This window comes from Pongo pygmaeus, chromosome 3, assembly GCF_028885625.2.
Source record: "Pongo pygmaeus isolate AG05252 chromosome 3, NHGRI_mPonPyg2-v2.0_pri, whole genome shotgun sequence".
In the NCBI taxonomy this organism is placed as follows: domain Eukaryota; kingdom Metazoa; phylum Chordata; class Mammalia; order Primates; family Hominidae; genus Pongo; species Pongo pygmaeus.
Genome location: NC_072376.2, coordinates 20,567,711 through 20,585,335, shown reverse-complemented (window position 1 = coordinate 20,585,335; position 17,625 = coordinate 20,567,711). Strand labels below are relative to the sequence as shown.

At 37.3% G+C, this 17,625-nt stretch overlaps 1 protein-coding gene across 2 annotated transcripts in view; it reads left to right on the top strand.

The window, feature by feature from the left end:
• The window catches only part of KCNIP4 (potassium voltage-gated channel interacting protein 4), a 1,227,081-nt gene that overhangs the window by 463,128 nt on the left and 746,328 nt on the right, over positions 1-17,625 (top strand). The gene's annotated exons all lie outside the window — the stretch shown is intronic.

The window sequence follows — 17,625 nt, the reverse complement described above, 5'->3', positions numbered from 1 at the left end:
GTTGTCAGTGTAAAAATGGATTGAAATCCAACTAATCTACTTTAGATAAAGGAGAAGTGACCACCTCCACATGCCCCTTGGAGAGAAACTGGAGTCCTATCCTGTAGGCCAGCAGTCCCCAACCTTTTTGGCACTAGGGACCAGTTTCGGGAAAGACAACTTTTCCACAGACAGAGCAGGATAGGGATAGTTTCGGGATGAAACTGTTCCATCTCAGATCATCAGGCATTAGATTCTCATAAGGAGAATGCAGCCTAGATCCCTCGCATGTGCAGTTCACAACAGGGTTCACACTCCTGTAAGAATCTAATGTCGCCCAGATCTGACAGGAGGTGGAGCTCAGGCAGCAATGCCTGCTCACCAGTCACTCACCTCCTGCTGTGCAGCCAGTTCCTAACAGGCCACGGACTGGTACCGGTCCACAGCCCCAAGGTTGGGGAATCCTGCTGTAGGCAATGGAGGCTACTGAAATATTATGGGAGAGAAATGATTGAAGTGGATTGAGCTTGGAGGCAGGGAGACTAGTCATGTTGGATCAGCCAAGAGCTGATGAAAGCCAAACCAAGAGCAAGATGACAGCACCGGTGTGGAGATTACCGGATATCTACCTTGTCATTAGAATTGGGCTAAACTGTTTATTGCTGTTAGGACTTGAGAGGCCTGACTTTCTGATTCTGTGTCCCCAAGCTGAGCTGTCCCACTAGATCCTGCAATAAGGACAGGAAGCTGTTGATTCAGTCTTATTACAAGCCACTGACTTGTTCTATGTTTTTTCTTTGTTGACTCCCAGCAACATACATCAGCCCTTCTCTAGCACCAGGTTTTCTCTTCTTTCTTTCTCTAATTACCTGTAGTCTTACTCCCAATCACCTTAGCTCCTTATACAGGCATAAACTGCCATTTGGAATGGAATACAAAGCTTTTGGATGAGGTGTTGATATAAAAGACATCTTTTCTTGCTTGTTCACTTAGTGATGTCTTGAAATCTGTTTTAATATTTCTAAAACATTCATTTGTCTCAGAATTGGTTCTCAAAGAGTAGCTCTTGGACCATCTGCATCAAAATCAGCTGAAGGCTCAAACTGTGCAGATTGCAGGGCCCCACCCACAAACTTCTGTAATGAGAATCTTAGGAGGTGGGCTACAGTTATTTACCTGGTACTTCCAGTTACTTCTGATGCTGATAATCAACAGACCCTACTTTGAGAAATTCTGATCAAGGACTTAGCAGTACTGAAATGATATTTTCATAGAATAATTCATTCTCTTTTCTCTAACTCTGTCTTACTCTGTGTAGCTCACATTTTCTTTTGTGGAAGAAATAGAGAATACATTAGGTCTACTTGTTTAAGCAGCCTCCAGGGGTCACAAAACTGGAACTCGTGGATAATAACATGTCTGTACAGGAAGAAAGTGCAAAGGGTGTGTTGAGTTCTGAATTGTGTAGGAACCCAATCTGTAATAAAAAAAAATAAAGATAAGTATTTAACAATCACTGTGTTCATCATACCACAAAATCCTAAACCTCTGTATCTTTTATTATCATCTGGTCATTGATGATAATAAGGTTGTTTCCATATCCTTGTTTGATCCAAACTCCTGCCCTCCTCCAATTCTCACAAAGATTGGAGAGGGCAGAGCAGTGATTTTAGGGAAACTAGCTCATGAGAAGGTATCTCAGAGGCACTTGACTCAAAATTGTTAAAGTGGGGTGGTCCAGGAAGCTGCTAGCTGTTCTGCACTGCAGGAATAGTGCTAGAGAAATCATGTGCACTGTGGAATTTTGTCAAACAAGCAAGAACACCATAACAGAGAAGGAAAACCCTTTCCTCCTGTAGTTCCTCTCTAGCACCCTTTACTGACCAAACCCAACATCCTAACATCCAGTCAGCCAAAAAAGAAACAATAGTGAAAGGTACCAGCTCTATTTTTGCAGAGCAGCAAAGAAGGATGGATATGGAGTTCAGAGTCAATAAACTGATGACCAGCAAACACATGATGCTTTTAAAAATATATAGATTGAATATTTATAACTTGCTGTACTATCTTTTGTTAATGTATTTCTTTGGTTGCACTAGGTGATTTCTCCCTTATCAAATTCAAGTGCTTCTATTCAGGTATATCTTTCTTCAAATAAGAAAAGTAGTTGAAGTAATGTTAGCCCATTTTTACAGATAAGTTGGCAGAAGCCCAAGGAACTTTCCCAATGTTCCCAACCTATAAGTTTATGAAAATGTATACACTTCAAATGTATCTGTTAAAATTATGCATAAAATGTATAACTTCAACGATTACCTGCGTAATGAGTATCATTCAAAGCAAAAAATAAAAAGAGCACCTTCCACATATCCTTTGTTCTCAAAATTCTTCTGTAGTATTATGCAAAAGGTAAATTAACTGTTCAGAAATAAATTGTAGTCAGCCAAGAAATTGAAAATCTCACCAAAGTTATCAAAGTTCACTTTTTCTTCAAATCAAGAACTTTGGGATATCATATTTTTTTCATCAAGTCTGGAAGGATGTGTCAAATCTCAGTGTTTATATAAGCCCATTCTATGAACAGTTTGGGATTAAATACTCCCAATGATAAAAAATTGTCTGTGTTCTGAGTCTAACTAGTGACATATTTTAATTAGAGGACAAACACAGAATATCTACCCCTCAGTCCTTTGTATCACTAAAGCAATTTCCAAAGATGGAACTGTCTGCAAAAAGGAATAACACAATTAAATGTATTATTGATGCATCGGGCAGAAATTAGAACACAACTCAAATGCATAATGATATAATTTCTTAGCTGTACTACCCTGAAAAATAAAGATATAAGATGCTAGTGAGCTATTTATGATGGGACTGCAGAATAATAAGATTAATGAAAAGACTTCATGTAATTTATTTTCATTATAGGTTTTAGTCACTGAATTACATATGATTGCAGCAATAAAGGTTTTTTGAAAAGTCATTGGAGAACTCAACATGGCAAGGGCCTACTTCCTAATCAATTGGAAGGGTATTGATTTAGTGCTGGAAGGAGTTGTTTTTTTTTTTTTTTTTCAACTCTATGTTTGTAAACTGAGTGTCTATGTGGCTGGGATTCTGTTTTTTTCTTTCTTTCTTCTACTCGATACAAAAGTACTGAGTTATCACTCTTTGCCAAGCACAGTGCTAGGTGCTGATGATCAAGAGGAACTAAGTTACAGTCCTTGATCCTCTAGGCCTCACTCCAGCTCACAAACATATGCAAATAATATTTGATGAAAACTATCATGTGAACATTCTATTGTGCTGTGTCTAAAAGGCTATCTCAGAAGGCTTCTTGAGGGAGACAGCTTTGTGTTGGATCCTAAAAAGTCATTCTTCAATGCTTAATTTTAGCTAAATCCTCTTAAATTATTTTCTTATAAGCCTTAATTCATACATGCTTAGACATTTCCTCACAGGACCCTGTAAAATCCCTGAGGTGAAGTGCTGACAAGACCCTGTGCCTGAATACCATCACATTTTTCCTTGGCATGGATATCTGGATACGATATCTCAACCCTTCAACCCTTTTTTATTTTCAGTAGATCTCTTGGCCTCTGACAGTTTGATTAATCATTAGAAATTTTGCTTTTCTCTGCTTTCTGGAATCTGTGTCCCTGTTATGGATTCATTTACCCACTGCCAACACTGATGCTTTTTGTGTATATCTTAATTCCTACTTCCCATGTGATTGTGACATATTGGTTTTATTTTTCTATGATAGTTTACTTAATCTAAATATCCTAAATGTAAATATCTTCTTCCATGTTCTTTATCAGGCTTACTGAATTTATACCTGGCTTAATATAGAGCTTTCTTTAGCCATATGCATGTTCTTTAATTTTGTCACATTTCATTTGTCTTGGCATTATCTTTCCTCTTTTTCCTACAGAATTTCTCCCAGGCTTAAGAAAATTCAAAGTTAGAAATAAAAGTTTGGAAATAATTTAAAAATGGTAGTTTTAAAATTAATTGAGTTCTTGTTCATGGGGACACAGTTAATGATTCTGCTGCTGCTATAGATGTATATTGGAATTGAACAATTAAATAAAATAAATGGATGGTGAATATGGGAGCCATATTTCTCACAGTTGGAGTGGGAGGTTATGGATAAGCAAAGAGATAAGGTTAGAATGATCTGTGTGGTAATGGATTAGAGTCAGATATATCAGTATGAATTCATGTTTTGCTTAATATAGGTACAGATAGGTACATATAGAAATATCTATAGATATAGGTAAATACATATAGATGGGTTAGTATGCAGACATATATTCTCCTTCTATGTCAATTAAGAGGGCCTAGAAGCAAGAATACCGCAGTAGCAATGAACACATCTAGTGCACAGATTTTGGTTTCTAATACAATTTTTCAATAAAAGGAACCAGGACCCCTTGGAGAAATGGTTGATTCTAGAACTAGGGCAGAACATATGCAAGTTGAACATTAATCATTATATAGTACTAAAAATAAGGAAGTGTTAAATAAATAAATAAAAAGTTAAAAAATCTACAATGATGCCAAAAGGACAGAGGAGCCAAGTGAACGAGCTCCTAACGACCAAAGGTGGGATAATTTGCACAATAAAATAAGCTATATGGTATTGTATTACAACCCAATATATTAAAAATCCAAGTCTATACTGAAATAAATTATGGAATAAATAAATTGGGAAGATAGATAAATCTCTATGCAGAAGAATTCCAAATAATTTCTGTAGGTATCTGATTTTGCAGACTTTCTGATAATGTGGATTTCCTAACCTCACAGAGATGGAACATTGCTCCCCATTCTTTAAATGTGGACTGCACATAGGGACTTCCTTCCAAAGGGAGCACTATGGAAAGGGGGGATAAAAAAGAATGACTTTACAGTGGAGAAACATGGCAAACACTACCCCAGACAGGAAATCAAGGTCAACATCAACAGTGATGTCATGTTGATAAGATGTGTCCTTGACATGAAGGGATGTAAATGGCATTTTTCTTCTGCATTCATCTTCCCAAAAACATATGACCCTATTCTAATCATGAGAAAAAATATATGACAAATGCCAACTAAAGGACATTGTACAGGATACCTGACCTTTACTCCTCAAAACGAATGAGGTATCAAAAAACAAAAAAAGTCTGAGAAAGCTAACAGCCAAGAAGAGCTTAAGGAGACATGAAAACTAAATGTAATGTGTTATCTTGGATGGGATCCTGGAACAGAAAAGGGATTAAGAGAAAAAGTTAATAAATATAAATAAAACATGGGGCTGGACACAGAGGCTCACACCTATAATCCCAGCACTTTGGGAGGCCGATGTGGGAGGATCACTTGAGCTCAGGAGTTCGAGACCAGCTTGGGCAATATGGTGAAACCCTGTATCTACCAAAAATACAAAAAAATTTAGCCAGGTGTGATGATGCATACCTGTAGTCCCAGCTGCTCAGGAGGCTGAGGATCACTTGAGCCCAGGAGATGGAGGTTGCAACTGAGCCAAGATCACGCCGCTGCACTCCAGCCTGGGTGACAGAGCAAAACTCCATCTCAAAATAGGTAATAAATATGTGTCAATATTGTAACGAAGGTCCTATAGCAATATAAAATGTTAACAAGAAGTGAAATTGCATACAGCGTATATGGGAACTCTGTACTATCTTAGCAATTTTTATAGAAACAAAAAACTGTCCTAAAATTTTTCAAAACTTAAAAAATAAAGAAATCGCATAGTTGATAGGAAATGACACAGTGGAAGGAAATTACCTTTGTCATTTTCTCTTAATATTATTTAGCTTTCAGTCAATAAATTAGGGAGGGCTAGAATTAGGCAAAATGCGAATATGAGCAAAACTCACATTTTTACTGATGATTCTTAGAGGAATCCTTCCATTTCCTTTGATTTTGGAGATAGATAATACACCAAAACCACCTAAACTACATTACTTATATCTCATCTTCTAGGTTCAGGGTATCTCACATATTTACAAATTCCGCTTTTATCTCAGAAGTTGCTTTTGAGTTGTGGAATTATTAAGTCCATGTCCCAATCCAAGCCCAAAGCATACTTCTAAGGCTCTGTGTTGCCTGAGGTTCTCACCCACAGTATTCCAAAAAGAACTGAACAATTCACTGAAAAAAAAGAAGAAGGAAACACATATCAGGTCAGTCCACTGCAGTATCACCCAGAAAGATTCTTTGTAATGATCAAAAAGTATCAGAGCACATTTTTTAAAAAGTAAATAAATGCAGCTTACTTTCTGCTGCTGTGTTTCCAGGAAGCTGTCCTGAGATAGTCTGCTAGGTGAGGCACAGCTGGGGAAAAATTGAGGTTGATTTTTCTAAACTTCTTCTCATGAGCCTCCTTCCTATGCTGCAAAAGAAAAATAATCATGTCAAAACCAAATCCCAGGCCTGGCGAGCTGTGGGAAGCAGCAGTGAACTTTTTCACAAAACTAGTGATTAAAGATGGGCCTGAACCAGGCTTTCCTGTTTGCTGCTTCGTCCCTCCTTGGTGAAGTGGCTACTTTAGGACGGTCATTTGTTAGACATTAGGGATTCAGGAATAAGCCAAACTCAATCCTTGCTTTCAAAAAGGTGGAAGATAGATGAGAAATGTGATAAACAATGACAAATACAATATTGTGTTGAACACCATGGATACAAGTTGTGCACCTTGAACCCTAGAAGTTTTCAGCAAGGATCCCATGATTCTGCTGGGGCTGGGGGAGGAGGTTTCATAGAGGATATGATGTGGCTTTTAAGCTGAGACTTGAATTATGAATGACAGCTTGAAGTGCTACAAAAGTGAAAAGGGTATTCTGAGCTGAAGTGGGAGAATATGCCAGAGCATAAAATTGTGAGATGATTTAAAGAGTTGAGATTGGATTAGGGCAATTACAACTTGCAATTTCAATTTGCAAAATGTTATCTGAATATAGGGCAAATGTATGCTGTGGCATGGATGGGAGTGGGGAGTAGGAGGGGCTAGCAGGAGATAAATTTAGAGACATAGAGAAGAGCCAGGTTTTAGAGACCATTCTAGGACATGTTAAGAATTTTGGACATTAGGCAGTGAGTAGTAATTGAATGGTTATAAATGGAGAAGTGTTAGCATTTAATAATTTTTTTAAAAAAGAGTGGTATAATTACATTACTTGTTAACACTTTTATTTGCACTGCCACAAAACTTAATGTCACAGTATTTATCTATAATGTTTAATAGTGTGAGCTGATGGGGGTGTTATGATAACTGTAAAGATTTTAGAGCTGAGATTGCCTCCTTGCTAATTCATGTGTGAAGCGACAACTATGAATTTTGCCCTCCAGTAGAAGTTTAACAATATCAACAAATGGCAGCAAAGAAAATCAATATCTTGCAAATTGCCATTCAGTACAATGTCTCTCTGGACCTTGGTATTTATTCAACAAAAAAAATTGTTCAACACTATGCGTGTGACCTATGCTGGGAAACATTTATGGAAAGACAAATGAGTTCCTGACCACAAGTAGCCTGCAATCTGGTGAAGGAGTCAGAGGAGTAAAGAAATAAACAAGATAAAATGTTAAAGTCCCTGTGAGAGTAGTTTGTGGAAGGAACAATGGGCCATTGGAGAAGAAAGAGGTCAGTTTTACCTTGTTGTATGTGCCAAGTTGGGCCAGGACAGACTTTCTAGAGAAAGTGGCCCTTGGATTTTCTTGAATGCTAAACACATAAACAATGAGGTAGATGAGTGAGGGCATTTCTGTAGGAGCTGTAGTGTATTAGGGACAAAGGTGAGGAAGACCTTCATGAGTTTAGGAACCCTAGAAAGAAAGCTGCTGAGTTCAGTTGTGCAACTCACATGCAGTACCATCTTAGAGGGTCAGCTCACATCAAAGTATCAAAGGCTGCAGGAATTGACCCCCGACCAAACAGCCCTCAACCCCTACTCACAGATGTCAGGTTGTGCAGTGTATGCCTATAACCTATAGAACATTATATGACACTTCTGCATATTATTTTAGTCGTGGTGATCCATGTAATGAGTTATGTAATTAACAGTGAAATGAGAATAACAATACCTATCTTATAATTTTTTTTTTTTTGAGATGGAGTTTCGCTCTTGTCACCCAGGCTGGAGTGCAATGACGTGATCTCGCGTTACTGCAACCTCCGCCTCCCAGGTTCAATCGATTCTCCTGCCTCAGCCTCCTGCGTAGCTGGGATTACAGGTGCATGCCACCACACCCAGTGAATTTTTGTATTTTTACTAGAGATGGGGTTTCACCATGTTAGCCAGGCTGGTCTTGAACTACTGACCTCAGGCGATCTGCCCACCTCAGCCTCCCAAAGTGCTGGGATTACAGGCGTGAGCCACCACACCCAGCCCCTTTCTCATAAATCATAGTGAAAATTACATGATTCAATATGCATAAGCATTATTATAAATGCTATCCAAATTTATTAGTCCATTATCACGCTGCTACAAAGAAATACCTGCGACTGGGTAATCTATAAAGAAGAAAGGTTTAATTGGCTCATGGTTCTGCAGGCTGTACAGGAAGCATGATGCTGGCATCTACTCAGCTTCCTGGGAGGCCTCAGGAAACTTTCAATCATGGTGGAAGATGAAGAGGAAGCAGGCACATCTTACATGGCCAGCGCAGGAGGAAGAGAGAGACAGGGGAGGTACCACACACATTTTTATTTTTATTTTTATTTTTGAGATGGAGTCTACCTCTTTTGCCCAGCTTGGAGTGCAGTGGCACGATCTCGGCTCACTGCAACCTCTGCCTCCCAGGTTCAAGCGATTCTCCTGTCTCAGCCTCCCAAGTAGCTGGGATTACAGGTGTGTGCCACCACGCCTGGCTGATTTTTTTTATTTTTAGTAGAGATGGGGTTTCACCATATTCGGCAGAATGGTCTCCATCTTCTGACCTCATGATCTGCTTGCTTCAGCCTCCCAAAGTGCTGGGATTACAGGCGTGAGCCACCATGCCCGGCCCACACACTTTTAAACAACCAGATCTCATGAGAACTCTATCGTGAGAACAGGACTAGAGGGATGGTACTAAACCATTGGAAACTCCCCCCATGATTCACTTACCTCCCACCAGGCCCCACCTCCAGCATCAGGAACTACATTTCAACCTGAGGTTTAGATGGGAACACAGATCCAAACCATATTAACAAACGTCAGTTCTTATTAATTTGGTGAAGAATGTTAAATATTTTGTCATAAAATTCAACCTTTTATTTCTTTTTATACATATATATTTATTATACTTTAAGTACTAGGGTACATATGCACAATGTGCAGGTTTGTTACATATGTATAAATGTGCCATGTTGGTGTGCTGCACCCATTAACTCGTCATTTACATTAGGTATATCTCCTAATGCTATCCCTCCTCCCTCCTCCCACCCCACAACAGGCCCCAGTGTGTGATGTTCCCCTTCCTGTGTCCAAGTGTTCTCATTGTTCAATTCCCACCTATGCAGTGTTTGTTTTTTTGTCCTTGCCATACTTTGCTGAGAATGATGGTTTCCAGCTTCATTCATGTCCCTACAAAGGACATGAACTCATAATTTTTTATGGCTGCATAGTATTCCATGGTGTATATGTGCCACATTTTCTCTAGCAAGGCAGGCCAACATTCAAATTCAGGAAATATAGAGGATGCCACAAAGATACTCCTCGAGAAGAGCAACTCCAAGACACATAATTGTCAGATTCACCAAAGTTGAAATGAAGGAAAAAATGTTAAGGGCAGCCAGAGAGAAAGGTCGGGTTACCCACAAAGGGAAGCCCATCAGACTAACAGCTGATCTCTCGGCAGAAACTCTACAAGCCAGAAGAGAGTGGGAGCCAATATTCAACATTCTTAAAGAAAAGAATTTTCAACCCAGAATTTCATATGCAGCCAAACTAAGCTTCATAATTGAAGGATAAATAAAATACTTTACAGACAAGCAAATGCTGAGAGATTTTGTCACCACCAGGCCTACCCTACAAGAGCTCCTGAAGGAAGCACTAAACATGGAAAGGAACAACCGGTACTAGCCACTGCAAAAACATGCCAAACTGTAAAGACCATCAAGGCTAGGAAGAAACTGCATCAACTAATGAGCAAAATAACCAGCTAACATCATAATGACAGGATCAAATTCACACATAACAATATTAACCTTAAATGTAAATGGGCTAAATGCTCCAATTAAAAGACACAGACTGGCAAATTGGATAAAGAGTCAAGAACCATCAGTGTGCTATATTCAGGAAACCCATCTCATGTGCAGAGACACACATAGGCTCAAAATAAAAGGATGGAGGAATATCTGCCAAGCAAATGGAAAACAAAAAAAGGCAGGGGTTGCAATCCTAGTCTCTGATAAAACAGACTTTAAACCAACAAAGATCAAAAGAGACAAAGATGGCCATTACATAATGGTAAAGGGATCAATTCAACAAGAAGAGCTAACTATCCTAAATATATATGCACCCAATACAGGAGCACCCAGATTCATAAAGCAAGTCCTTAGTGACCTACAAAGAGACTTAGACTCCCACACAATAATAATGGGAGACCTTTTATTTCATAAATGTGTGACTTTTAGATTTAGCCTTTATCACCCTAATATTATAAATGTAATTTCCTACATTTCTCACATTACTTTTTCATGTTTTCCTCTAATCCATCTGAGATGTGTGCATAAACAGGCATGCAAAGAAAAGTGAGGTAAGGCTTTGTTATTTCAATGAGCCACAAGTGGCCCCGTATAGTGGACCTGCCCTGTGTTTTTCCCTTCTTCGCAGTAGGCTGGAATCCATTAGTCCAGAAGCCCACCAATGCCAAGCTCAAATTTTTAACACATCCAATTGTTTTAAACATAACCCCATTAAGCACATTTTTAGCCATTTAGAGCCTGCCTGTTTTGCATATCATACGAAACTGCACCAAACCTCTGTTAGACATGGATAAGATAAACTCCAGGGCTACGAAAGATCCCAAGCCACTATGACCCTTCAGAATTCTCTGACCCAGAGTGTCCCCACCATCATGTATTTAGTTAAGCCCCCTCTCTGGTCCTGGAAGGGTCTCCTCCAGGTGTCCCCTTTCCTTCCTTTCTGTTTCGGACAGTGATTCCTGCAGCATTGCTTCTGAAAGTTCTCATGTTGTGAGGGACTCACCTTTTCCTGTAAACCTGTCAAAGCGCTGCTCAAATAGACCTTATTGTGTTCTGTTACTACCTTGTGGTCATATCTTTTTCCTTGGTTAGTCCCTCAAAACCCTTGAACTCACTGCAAGATTTGTTTTTAAATTTCATTTGAATAGCCAGTTTTTCTTGGGACACTTATTGAGTAGTTTCTACTTCCTATAGTAATTTCAACTTTCCAAATGACTGTTGTGTTATTTAGGAACTCTCTAGCCTGTTCCAAAGATTGAATTATCTACACCTATATCAGTGCCTAACTATGGTTTTGATATCTGGCAGTCCTGGTCTCCTTTCATATTTCTGTTTTTGCTTTTCTCCTGCCTTTATCTTTTGCTTTTCTCCTGCCTTTATTCTATCACCCTGTTTTAAGTAGCCATGCTGTGTGCAATAAAAGAACATCCTTTGGGATTTTGTTTGGCACTGTGAAATATTTATAAATTTTTTAGATGAAGAAGTAACTCACATCTCTACAATATTAAATATCCTGAACCAGGAATATTTATGTATTTTCATTTATTTAGGTTTTCTTCTATGTTCTCCGTTCATGTTTTACAGTTTCTACATATGAGTCTTTAATAATTTTAACTAGACTTATTCTATATGTTTTATGGATTTTGCCATTATTCTAAACTGAATAAATTGGTATATTTTCTGTATGGTTATTGCTGAGGTATACAAAGTTATAGGTTCTCAATGATTATTTTGTGCCTTACCACTTTATTCAACTGTCTCATTGGTTCTAAATTTTACATTTGCTTTGCTTGATGCAAGTGAGTATTCTAGTCATGTTAGTGAAACTGACTGCTTCTCATGAATCATCATTATAAAGTATGGTGTTTTGATAAGGTTCTCTTAATTACTCTTCATCAAGTTAAAGAGATTCCTTATAAGCCTATTATAATTTGTTCTGTTTGTCTATTGACAAAAGATTCGTGTTTTCACTTTTCTGTTATTGTCGTTGTAACTAGTCTTGTCTGTTTTATTTGTTTGTTTTATAGTATCAAAGTTAGGATTAGTTTGTACAATTACATGAATTGGGAATCTGTTCATCTTTCTGTTTGTTCAATAATGTGAGGAATAGCTAGTTTTTGGAAATTTGGTTTCATTTTGTCATAAAACAATTTTATTTGACTTTTTAGTATGCAATAGGTTATGAATTTATGACTAGTTTTAAAATTTCTTATACAGTGTTTAATCTATGTAGGTTTTCTAAACTTCTTAGTCAATTTGATTTATTTAAATTTTCCTATGAAATGCATCTGTTTTCAAATTTAAATGTTTAAATTTATATATTATTATAAAAATAAAAAAATCTCTTTTGTGTCTGTCTAAGTTCTAACATACAATCATATTCCTAATAGTATTTATCTGGGTTTCTCATTCCTAATATTCTCATTTCTTAAATTATTCTCGTGCCTAAAACTATTAATTTTTGTTATTGATAATTTCAAATAACTGGCTTTTTAAATTGTTGAACTTTTCTGAGTTTTATTGTGTATTTTACTAATTTGTATCTATCCTTAAAAATTTTATTTATTTTGTACATATTTTCTCTGCTATTAATTTGAAGATTTGGTTTATTTTCAATTCTTTCTTCCTAAGAATACGTGTGAAACTACATTTCACTGTGAAATAATTGCCACCTATTTAATACTTTTTTATTTTACCTGATTTTTATTTTGTATGACAAGGATGTTGAGATTACCTGTATGTGTGTGTATGTGCATGTTGTAAAGAGCAACCTTATACCGTACTTGTAAACTGGACCAAGCACTATCTTTCTTCTTGAAGCCACCCTTTGTTCATGTGGTCCTCTCTCCTTATACAATACAACTTTCTAGCCTTAATCATGCCAGGTACACTCCTTTAGCATGCATGTCTCATTCCATGTGAGCTTTGCTATTAGAGAATAAAAACTACATCACATATTCACTTTCCCACAGAGTTATGCAAATGGCCAGTGCTCAATAAATTGTTTTTAGCTTTCCTCATTATTTATTACATTTTATACCTTATTTTAAAATATTTTCCATTTTGCTTTATGTTTTGCTCTTTTTGAGCAGCAGCAGGATGAGACTAGACAATCTAAAGTGCAAGGAGTTGGTGATAGTAGGTGTCTTCTGGCAGACTTATGCCCTGCAGATACTGGGCTGGCCCACATTTTGGTTTACTTTGAATCATGGAAGATTGCATATAAGCCCAGAGGTCTAGCTGAACAGTTTGTACAGAGAAATAATAAGAGACCTTAAAGTTCGCTTACTGAACCTGAAAAAAAGTGATTGGCATGTTATAGTCTCTATGTATTTGTGGAAATGATGAAGTAATAAAAGGACTCTCTACCCTTCATTTTAAAATTAGAAAACTGAGCAAGGTAAGTGAAAATGTTGGAATTTTAACCCAAGTTACCTAGCTCTGAAATCCAATTCTCTTTTTTGTATATGATATTGCCATCCGGATGATCAAATTGTAAAGAACATACTAGTAAAATGCTCTCCCTCAGAATTGTATAAGGGATCCAGATTGAATCTAGAAACCCTATAATCACACTAGAAAGATGAGAAATCTATTCTGAAATTTATACTGCTTATCATTAGTGCATTCCCCGTCTTGCTTTCTCTTGGACTTTCCTAATCTAAAAGGGAATGAGAGATTATCAAAACCAAGGTCAATCACTGAATCAAGGTCTTACGGGGAAAGTACTTCCTGTGAGGGCCAAAATAACGGTAGCATTTGGAGTCGGAATGGTTGCCATCTGGGGAGCCCCAAAACGTTTTCTTCAGCACTTCCTCAACAATTTGGAAAACATCTTCTTAATGCTAAACATTTGATGTGCTGCAGTTTTGTTTTGTTTGCTATTTCCCCCACCCCATTAAAAAGAACCTTACTGCCTTATAGATACTTGTGGGTTTTGCATGATATAGAATGTGTAGTATTATGACTCTAGAAGGCACTAAGGAAAATTTTTAGATTTTAAAAGGCCCAGGTCCTAAGTTAAAGGAGAACATGAAATCTCCATTGAGACAAATGCTACCTAAGAAATAACACATCAATAAATAAATATGTAAATAAATAGTAAAAACAGCCTAGGGTTCTCTATCTTTCAGTGTTAATTTGAAATGGTTCAACATTGGGAAATTAACCAGATTGAGAAAGGAAAAGTCCAAAACATATCAAATAGAAGTAAAGATTTTTAAAAAAATAAAATAAAATGCAATATACAAAAAGAAGAACAAAGGTTATTCCAATAAATAAGAACAGAATATTTGTTGAAGGGTAGGAGAATATGTTGAGAGGTTGACAGTAACACGCTAGATACATTGAAGACAGATTTTTGTTCATGGGTTTGTTTTATAACAACGTTTCAGTAAGAGAAAAATAAGAGAATAAAAGGTGAATGAAAGTTATAATAAATCAGCAAGAAAATACCACCAGGCTTGTATTCCTTTGGCTAAAATACCCTACTGTTATTCTGACACTTGGGGAATGCTTCAGACTGGCTTGGAGCTGGGAGAATAAGTCCCCAATGGGACTTGCTTTTGCAGAGAATTAGGCACCTTCTGTACATGGTGCACTCATAAGAAATTAATTATAACACCCATTCATAAATATTTTGAGAGAGACTGGTGAGAGCATAATGATTTTTCAAGTAGCACATCTTCATTTATTGCTCTCTTAAATGAAAAAGTTTGGAGAGTCAAGGAAAGTTATATATATATTCACCTTTGTCCATGGCAAGGCTACTGATTTTGCCCCCATGATACGCTTATCAGTAAGCTGTGAAGTTGTGGCCCCCATAATACTCAGATTAATTGATATGCTGTTGACTAGGGTGTTCTACTGAGAAACTGGCTATTTTTAACTTCAGAATCCAGAAATGACAGTGATATTCAAAGGGATTCAGTCTTGGTCCTTGGGTTTAATATTTTTATCAAGACCTAGAGGAGAGACTATAAAATGAGCTCATTAAGTTTGCTTCAGACACTAAGCTTCAGTGTCAGGCACAATCCTGAGAAATAGCTTGGCAATGCAAAGTTGCCCTAGGGAGCCGCATAAAGTTTAGCCAAGATTGTTGTTTGCAAAAGAAAAATCCTGAATAGAAAAACTGAGGAATAATTGGCTTTGGGAATATGGTCAACATAAGTTGTGGAACTCTAATTAATTATAACTCAACCCATGGATCAGAACTGTAACACTGAGCTTTTAACAACACACACTGATTTTTAAAATGTATTCAGGAAACATTCTTGAAGCGAGAAACCTCTGGTAACAAGCACTCTCTTAGGACACTCCTTAAGGTCAGAGACCATATTTGGGTCACTGTTGCATCTTCAGCACCTAGGACAGTGCCCAGGACGGCGCCTGTCTGGATTTGTTAAAGGAGGTAAGCAAGGACGGAGCCAGGGAGAAAAGGAAGAAAACCCTGGAGCACAAAGAAGACAGTGCTCTACATTTTAGGGACAGATTTCACTTAAGAAAAGGGACACACACAATTATTTTGGTCCCCAAAGGAAGATACTGAAGCCTAACAAAAAGAAACATGAATATCACAGCGTCTGGTTAACAACTCAGATTTGACATTGAGGTTTTCTAGGTTTAGCACATAGACTCATATTGACTCGTCTTTGAGATTTGGAGTCATATTTAAAATAGGAATTTATTGGGTTGCCATAAAGAAATACCACAGGCTGGGTGGCTCAAATAACAGAAATTTATATTCTCACAGTTCTGGAGGGTGCAAGTCCAAGATCAAGGTGCTGGCCAACTGGTGAGGGCTCATCCTGCTTGCAGACAGCCAACTTTTCACTAAATCCTCACATGGGGCCTTGGGGGAGAAACATCTTCCTCTTCTTATGAGGCCAAAGTTCTATTAGATTATGGCCCCACCTTTATAACCTAATTTAAACTTACTTGTCTCCTAAAAGCCTTAACTCCACATTTAGTCACATTGGAGGTTACGGCTTCAACATATGATATTCGAGGGACAACATTTAATTCATAGCAGAGATAGAAAATTTTCTTATGCTAGTTTCAGCAGCATAATGAAAAACTGAATAGATAGATAGATAGACATATAAGTATAGGTATAAGTATAGATTACTTTTCTTCTAGCTTTACCTATATAAAATGCAGAAGGTATTTTGACTCTTAAGCGAAGATAAAAACACCTGAAGTGAACCCTTCCTTTTGCTTCTGGGCTAGAGATATTTACTTACAGAGAGCCAGATTTGAATCAAATGCAATTAATCTAGAAGGCAGAACCCTGGGTCTTCATATGAAAAGCACTGAGTTTATTTTTTTCTTTTGTAGAAAACTAGTCTGTGAGAAGGCACTGCAGGAATAAGAATTTAATAACAGGCATTGGAAAGAAAGGTGCTCTTCATGATAAAATGGTTTATGCATTTTAAAGTGAGGTTTGTGGAAATTAAAAATTAAATAACATGTTTATACCAGCTAGATTTTTCATCTTCTAGAACAGGTGAAAAATATGAACATATTTTTATATGTCAAAATCAGAAATCACTATAGAAATGGATATGAATAGTCTTTAACTAGAATATCAGAGTTTCACAAAGCTTTCATCTCTGTAGCTGCGATATAGCCAAATTTGCACTTCAAGGAGTTCCAGAGTATAGTTTTGTAAGGCCTGGAAATGAGAACTTGATTTTCATCATCCTGAACAGGTCTTTGAACAGTGTGCCAAGGGTGATCAACATTAAATATATGCTCTCAGTGTCTCTTGATTATGGGGACATTAGTTAAATAATGGTTAATTTCAAGTGACAACATTTTAACCCGTAACTTGCTTTTATTCAGAAAAGTCAGTGAGTGGAGTGTTGAAAGTTGTTGTCAGGCTCTGGGTATCAGTTCATAGGTAGGTAAAGGCATTTCCATGTGGAATGAGCTGTGGTGCGGAGGTCAGGGCTCCACTGTCCCTTCTGTCACATCTTCTCTAAGCCCCAGTTTCATCTGTAAGATGATAATTAGCATCAATCTGGATACAACTCAGTGTACCTTCGGGAGTAAAGTGTAACTGTAATGTGTAAACACTTAGCAAATGGTAAAGCTAATTTTCATAAAAGTAGAGAAATATGTAGTCTCCAATGTGTGTATTTTAACAGTGTTTTAGAAAAAATATATTGGCCTGTTAAACACCTAATAAAAATACGTTAGGAGAGAGTATGAAAAAAACTATAAAAAATATAAGGTAGGCAGCATAGGACAAAGTATTGATTATAATTATTTTTATTTTTATTTATTTATTTATTTTATTAATTCTTTTTTTTTTTTTTTGAGATGGAGTCTCATTCTTTTGTCCAGGCTGGAGTGCAGTGGTGCAGTCTCGGCTCACTGCAACCTCCGCCTCCCGGGTTCAAGCGATTGTCCTGCCTCAGCCTCCTGAGTAGCTGGTATTACAGGTG